This window comes from Monodon monoceros, unplaced genomic scaffold, assembly GCF_005190385.1.
Source record: "Monodon monoceros isolate NGI ecotype Baffin Bay Population unplaced genomic scaffold, NGI_Narwhal_1 Super_Scaffold_10, whole genome shotgun sequence".
In the NCBI taxonomy this organism is placed as follows: Eukaryota; Metazoa; Chordata; class Mammalia; order Artiodactyla; family Monodontidae; genus Monodon; species Monodon monoceros.
In genome coordinates this window covers 11,937,610-11,945,464 of record NW_021703766.1, presented here as the reverse complement: position 1 = coordinate 11,945,464, position 7,855 = coordinate 11,937,610, and positions in this window count along the sequence as shown.

Genomic DNA, 7,855 nt, shown 5'->3' with positions numbered 1-7,855 from the left:
TAGCATCTCTGTCCTCTTTTCCCACAACCTTGGGGTTCCCAGCCATCTCCATGACCTACATTAATGTTAGGGGTGGACCTCAAAGAGGCTGGCCCATCACCCGTACATGAAGGTGGGGCAGTCTGTAAGACAAAGCCAGGGCTCCTCAGGGGATGTGTGGGCAGCGGGGAACAACAGGGTCCCAGGTAAGGCTCTAAGGAGGCATCTGCAGGTGTGTGGGTCCTGCACTGGGAGGCCCAGAACGGCCTTACTCTGTAGTTTAGACAGATCTGAGGTCTCAGGTCTTCTCACTGGATTCACTTTTTTCATTTCTTACTCAATTCCCCAGGTCCTTAATGAATGCCTCACATGTGCCAGACAGGAGAGAGGGCTCAGCAGGAGTAAGATATCTGTCTTAACAACCTTTACAATTCAGAGGAAAATGCAGACAAGGAACAAACATGGAAGTAAAATGATTTCAGGGAGGATGAGTGCTATGAGGCCATGTGTAGGGCAGAGGAGTAGAGAGGGATGCAGTAAGCACAGTCACTAGCCCTTGGTGGTTGGGAAATGGCACCTTAAGAAGACAGGAGCAGAACTGGTTTCTATATGGAGGAGGCAGCCACCCACCTGTGTGGGGAAGGGCGTTCTTGGCAGAGGAAATAGCCAGTGCAAGGCTCTGAGAAAAAATGACCTTGACGTACTAACGGAACATTAGGAAGCCCTTCCCTGATGGAAGGCACAGTTGTAAACTGTCCATGGACATTGGTTCTACACTGGGTTGGCTAGGCAGCCACTGAGAGGGTGCAGGTGACACCAGGAGGAGCAGGATTGGCACCTTGACCTCTGAGGTCCTTTCCAACCCCAAATCCAGACTTGTGGTGAGGACAGGCAGTGAAGGACAAAGAAAAGAGAAGGGGATCAGGGTCCTGAAAAAAATCTTCGTTACAGTCATATTCTTGCCATGGGCTGGCCTGGCTAAAAAGTGCTGGGTTTGACCTGTGAACTGGGTAGGGGCCCAACTGGGGCACATTTCAGAGTTAGGATTAAGGTTATGTCTTAAGGATCATCCTGGGGGGTTTAGCTTGAGCCTTAGGATTAAATCTAAGTTCAGTGTCCCTCTTACGTATTTGGATAACGCTATTTCTTCTACACCAAACTTAACTGAAACGTGTTTTTTGAAAGGCTGGTTGGAGATGTTAATCAGGGTTATGGTGCTGCTAGGGAGTGGGTGGAGAGCATTGCCTCCTGAGAGTGAGAAACTGGGCTGCCTCTGGAGGAAAGCACCCACTCTGGGCTGCTAATCCAGGGCCAGAGCTCCATTCTGAGGGGGAAGGGGGAAGGTGGCACAGCTCACAGGGGCCATTAGTACAAAACTATACATGATGACAACATGGTGGATCAGCTCTACCCCAATAAAAAGTAAAAAAACCCAAACAAAACTACATGTGATAAATGCTGAAGAAAGGGATACTGGGCCATATAAAATGTTTCACGACCTACTTTTTCTTAAATCAAAAATCAGTTTTGTTAAACATATTAGTGCTGTAACTAGAGTAACTCAGCTCTTGTTACACTGAAATAAACTTTGCCTTCTACATCTTTCTAGTTGTGAGTCCACTCATGTAAAATCCTCCCTTAATGTTCACGTTACGGGGCCCTGTTAAACAGAAACAACCAAAATTTTGCCCTTACTTAAATACTAGCAATAAAAATAGAAGAGAAAAAGAGCTAAATCATTTTAGAAAAAAGAAAATTCTGTGTTTCTGATGATTTTAGTGGTCTTTTGGTAGCCACAAAATACTGTCATTATACCACCTACAAATAGAATAACGAGGAAGGACATCCAAGAGTCACATGGAAATAATCTACAGTTATGGAGCATTATCTAAGAATTACAATCCTATTAAGTTCCCACATGAAGCAGTTAGTGGTCTGTGGAAAGCTCTGCAGGTCACCAATGGCCGAGAATGAGGCAGGAACAACTCCACACTCTGAACTTGAAAAGAGGCACATACTCAAATGATGGTGATACCAGATGGTGACACGGGTTGGTGGATGTCAGGGCTCGGAGCAAGGCAGAGCGAGCACTCACTAGGCTTCAGCTGTTATGTTGCAGAGAAGCACACACGTTTATTTCCAGTGTTATACTACTGACTTTACTACCCTCTCACATTTATTCCCATAGTTACCTCCAAAAGGTTTTGCCCAGTTCCAGAAAGAATCCCCACTGTGGTTCTAATTAGGATTACATTTGCTAATTCTGCTCCCATTGTTTCTTCCCCACTCACAGTGAGCCTGAAATGACCCCCTTTACCCTTGGTTTCCCTTGTTCTTGTGATCTGAACTCAAGGCTGAACCCCTTTCCCACCTGTACCCACTGATGTTTGGATCTGCCTCTGGAAAGGTGTGCTCTTACGCTTCCAAGCTGCACAGACCTGGCCCAAGCGTGCGCATACTCACAATCTCTGGGGGCCCTCCTCCTGAGTAAATGACCATTTCCCTCCATGAGAAGTCCTCTCACCCTAAACATTTTGATGCAGTTCACCAGCCCGTAAAAGTTTAAACAGTAAGCAAATGGGACTTAATCAAACTTACAAGCTTTTGCACAGCATAGGAAACGAAAACCAAAATAAGACAACCTATGGAATGGGAGAAAATATTTGCAAATGATGTGACTGACAAGGGCTTAATTTCCAAAGTACATAAACAGCTCATACAGCTCAATATCAAACAAACAAGCAAACAAACAACCCAATCAAAAAATGGGCATAAGCTCTAAATAGACATTTCTCCAAAGAAGACATCCAGATGGCCAACAGGCACGTGAAAAGATGCTCAACATCGCTCATTGTTAGAGAAATACAAATCAAAACTACTTTGAGCTATCACCTCACACTGGTCAGAATGGCCATCATAAAATGTTTACAAATAATAAATCCTGGAGAGGATGTGGAGAAAAGTGAGCCCTCTTACACTGTTGGTGGGAATGTAAGTTGGTGCAGCCACTATGGAAAACAGTAAGGAGATTCCTCAAAAAACTAAAAATAGAGTTGCCATATGATCCAGCAATCCCACTCCTGGGCATATATCCAGACAAAACTGTAATTTAAAAAGATACATGCACCCCTATGTTTATAGCAGCACTATTCACAATAGCCAACATGGAAACAATGTAAATGTCCATTGACAGATGAATGGGTAAAGAAGATGTGGTACATATATACAGTGGAATATTATTGAGCCATAAAAAAGAATGAAATAATGCTATTTGCAGCAACATGGATGGATCTAGAGATTATCATACAAAGTGAAGTAAACCAGACAAAGACAAATATCATATAACATCACTTATATGTGGAATCTAAAAAGATACAAATGAACTTATTTACAAAACAGAAATAGACTCACAGACACAGAAAACAAACGTATGGTTACCAAAGGAGAAAGGAGGGGGAGGGATAAATTAGGAGTTTGGGATTAACAGATACACACTACTATATATAAAATACATAAACAACAAGGTCCTACTTTAGAGCACAGGGAACCGTACTCAATATCTTGTAATAACCTATAATGGAAAAGAGTCTGAAAAGAATATATATCTATATCTGAATCACCTTGTTATACACTGGAAACTAACACAACATTGTAAATCAGCTGTACTTCAATTAAAAAAAATAATTGGAAAAAAAAAAGCGTAAACAGAGGCAAAACAGCTTTTCAGAGAGTGGAAGATGAATGGGATTTGGGGATGGAAGTCCCAGATTCAATGCCAGTTATGAGTGTGATGATAAAAGTAGCAACATATTTTACCATGTGCTAAGAGTTTTGCCTAAATTCATCTCATTTAACCTGCATGTCTCTGTGTTAGAGTTGAGGGATTCCAGGGAACGGGTTTAAGTTTCTGAGCTGATAACCACCTCTCAGTGTTTCATAATTTGGAGCTTGTTCGAACCTGTTTCCTCATCTCTGCATGTAACTCTTGCACTGGAGGGGAGCCATCAGGGGGGCTTACAGGTGATGAAGTAGAAGACAGCATGGAGCTCTGATGAAGGTCTGTGCTTTGTGACTTCTCGCCTCGCAGATATTAGTCATGACTCCCAGGAGGACCTGGGTGTTAAACGCTTGCAGGTCCCTCCTCGCTAGGGACTGACTGTCCGAACCAGTGAAGTAATCTGGGCCCCTGAGGCCCAGCGGCTTTTCCTTTACCACAAAGGCACCCCAGCTCTTTCCTGCTCAACATTGCGGTACAGGAGGCAGTGGCCACCCCACCATGTCTCTTTCCTTAATACCACCTCCCTGTTTCCCTGCAACCTGGAGCTTCCCCTGCCCTCCACATGGACCGTGTGAATGCACAGTCTTTGGCCTGAAACCCACTCGTGAGAGAGGAGCAGTTTCTGGGACATAAGCTTTGTTCCTCTGGGAACATTCAGGTAGTGGGAGCAGCTGGGTCCCAGGTCAGGCTCCAAGGAGGTCCTGTACTGGAGGCCCAGAATGGCTTTACTCTGATGTTTGGGCAGGTCTGAGATCTCATGGGTCTTCCCACTGGACTCATTAATTTCTTGCTCAGTTTCTCAAATACTTAATGAGCTCCTATCATGTGCCAGACAGGAGAGGACTCAGTGGAAGTAAGATAATCTCTCTGTCCTATTGGCCGTTTATAGTACAGAGGGTGATGCAGAAAGTAGACGTGAATAAACATGGAAATAAAATGATTTCAGGAAGGATGACTGCTAGGAGGCAGTAAATAGGGCAAAGGAATAGAGAGGGGCGGATGAAATGCCATCACTAAGCTACAGTGGCTGGGAAAGGCCACCTTAAGAAGACAGGATCAGAATTGGTACCTAAATGAAGGAGGGAGCACCCACCTATCAGTGGAAAGGTGCTTCTGACAGAGGGAATGACACAAGTGAGCTTGAGATGCTAATTGAACAGAAGGATGGCCAGTGGCTGTTAGGAGGGGCTTGGGCATGTACATGCCTGGACCAGGACATGCACCACCTTGGGGGGGTTCATGGAAGCATGCATTTGAGTCTCAGTGTGACTTGGAGGCATTGATGGGCTTTGAGCAGGGTGGCCTCATGGTCTCATTTAGGGTTTTATTTATTTATTTATTTTATTTATTTATTTTTGGCTATATTGGGTCTTCATTGTGGTGCGTGGGCTTCTCACTGTGGTGGCTTCTCTTGTTGTGGAGCACGGGCTCTAGGCATGTGGGCTTCAGTAGTTGTGGCATATGGCCTCAGTAGTTGTGGCTCATGGGCTCTAGAGCGCAGGCTCAGTAGTTGTGGCACACGGGCTTACTTGCTCCATGGCATGGGGGATCTTCCCGGACCAGGGCTTGAACCAGTGTCCCCTGCATTGGTGGGCGGGTTCTTAAGCACTGTGCCACCAGGGAAGCCCTCATTTGGGGTGTTTAAATGTTCCACTGACTGCACAGTTGTGAAGGTGAGAAAGCTCAGGGAGGGAGTGGTGAGGGTTGACTCTGGCTTCTGAGGTCCTTCCCAATCCCAAATCCAGGCTTATGATGGGGCGGAGTGGTATAGCACACAGGACAGGGACAGGCAAGGGAATCAGGGGTCCCGAAAAAACCTTGTCACCTTCATAATTTTGTCTGGGGCAGGGCTGGGTGAAGAGTGGCTGGGTTTGACCTGTGAACTCAGTCAGCCCTTTCCCCGAGGGCAGCTTTCAGGGTCAAGGTTAAGGTTGCTTGTAGTCAACACCCTAAGGAGTTTAGGTTGTGGAGGTTAAAGCAGCTGTGGCTTCAGTGTTAAATGTGATTCACTTTCACATCAGGTACAACACAATCCTAAACATTATAAACCTATCAGGTCTCCTTTTGAGATGTGTGTGTCACTTTATATAATGGCAATAAACCAATAGAGAGGGCTCCCCTGGTGGCTCAGTGGTTAAGAATCCATCTGCTGGTGCGGGGGACACGGGTTTGATCCCTGGTCCGGGAGGATCCCACATGCCGTGGAGCAACTAGGCTCGTGCGCCACAGCTACTGAGCCTGTGCTCTGGAGCCCGTGGGCCACAACTGCTGAGCCCGTGTGCCGCAACTATTGAGGCCTGTGCACCTGGAGTCCGTGCTCCGCAACAAGAGAAGCCCGTGCACTGCAACGAAGAGTAGCCCCTGCTCACCGCAACTAGAGAAAGCCCACGCATGGCAACAGAGACCCAAGGCAGCCAAAAAAAAAAAAAAAAACAAACCCCAAAAAAAACCCAGTAGAGAAAAAAACATAAATTATTTTAAAAGGAAGTCAAAATAAAATATTTGCTGGTTTCCTAGATTATTTTAGAACACCTGTTAAAAACAACAACAAACTGTATTTACACTGCTTGCAAATAAAATAAAATGGAAGCAATTAATTTAGTGTCACACTGAAATAATATACAGGCATAGAAGCATAATCCCATGTGGTTTTCATTTTAGACATTATATAATCACTTAATAGCAATAAAACTAAAATAGAGAAAAAGAAAATTATTTTAGCAGAGAGAGAAAGAGCGTCTGGTTGTGGTTCTGGTTCTATAGTTGCAGGCTCAATAGAAAGTGGGATCAATTCCAAGGTGACTCACTTCTGCTTTCAGGCTGTGTGGACAGCCTTTGGTATAAAATCATTTCTTGTGGCTGATGGAAGATAGCGAGATGTGCAGGGCCAGGGAAGTCCCTCCATGGAGAAGATTCCCAGGCAATTTCTTTCTGAATTTCTGGAACAGGGGGAAGACCAGAGAGTTCTCTTCTCCTGAGCTGCTCCCTTAAGCCTTTCTAAAACATCTGAAGTTTGACAAGGGATAAGGTGTAGAATCAGAGCCCGGACCAGTTCAATTCCGATCCCATGATTTGTTGAATCAAAAGAAAGTCCCTATAGCTGCTGTCTGCACCAGGGCACACTCTCTTTTGATCTTGAGAAAGATCTGCTCTGTCAGGATGAAGCTACCCTCCTGGAGGCATCTGTCCCCTGGGGTCCTGGTCCTTGGAGGGATGTTGGATCCTCAACCAGCCTCAGCCTGGGGCTGCTCCTTCCTTCAGGATCTGGACATCCAGAGGATGCCTGATAGCCCTCTCTGTCCTCTTCCCCTGTCCTATTTGAAACATCAGGGACATAAGGATCTTTTACAAAACCTTACATTCTTCCTCAGTTTATTTGTCTCAGGTATACATTTTCTTAAGCTATGGAGGGACACTACACAGAATTCAGCCAATAGAGGTTTCAACTCATTGTCATGAACTTTTCTCTAAATAGGCTTTGATAATAATGTGTGATTCTTCCACATTTTCCTGAAAGAATTCTGGCTTGGGAATTCCCTGGCGGTCCAGTGGTTAGGACTCCTCGCTCTCACTACCAAGGGCCTGGGTTCGATCCGCGGTTCAGTCCCTGGTCGGGGAAGTAAGATCCCACATGCTGCGCAGCGCTGTGCCCACCCCTCCCCGCCCCCCAAAAAAAGAGAATTCTGGCTTGTATTCTGTAGATGTCCATCTCTTCACATTAATGGCTGCTTTTGAAAGATTCCACTGTACCTTTCTTTGCAGGTATGTTCCCTCTAAATCAGGTGTCTGGTGAACATTATTTTTTTCCTGATATGGTTCAAGGAGGACTTTAAGTTTCCACTGGAACTGTGACATGTCCCTTTCTAACTGTGCTGTTTTTCTGACTGCAGTGAAGCTTTCCCAGTTTGGAGACATTTCATATGAAATTTAAGGGCATCAATTATTTCATATTCCTCAGTTCAGTTAGTATGCAGTTGGTTTCTTTTTTCTTCAAGAGTTTTAAAGTAAGTATTTAACTCAGTCACATCAGTCATAGTCTTCAAAACTCCCTTTGATTTGTCATCCATGTGGTCTCTGTTTTCTGGTGAACTTGTTACA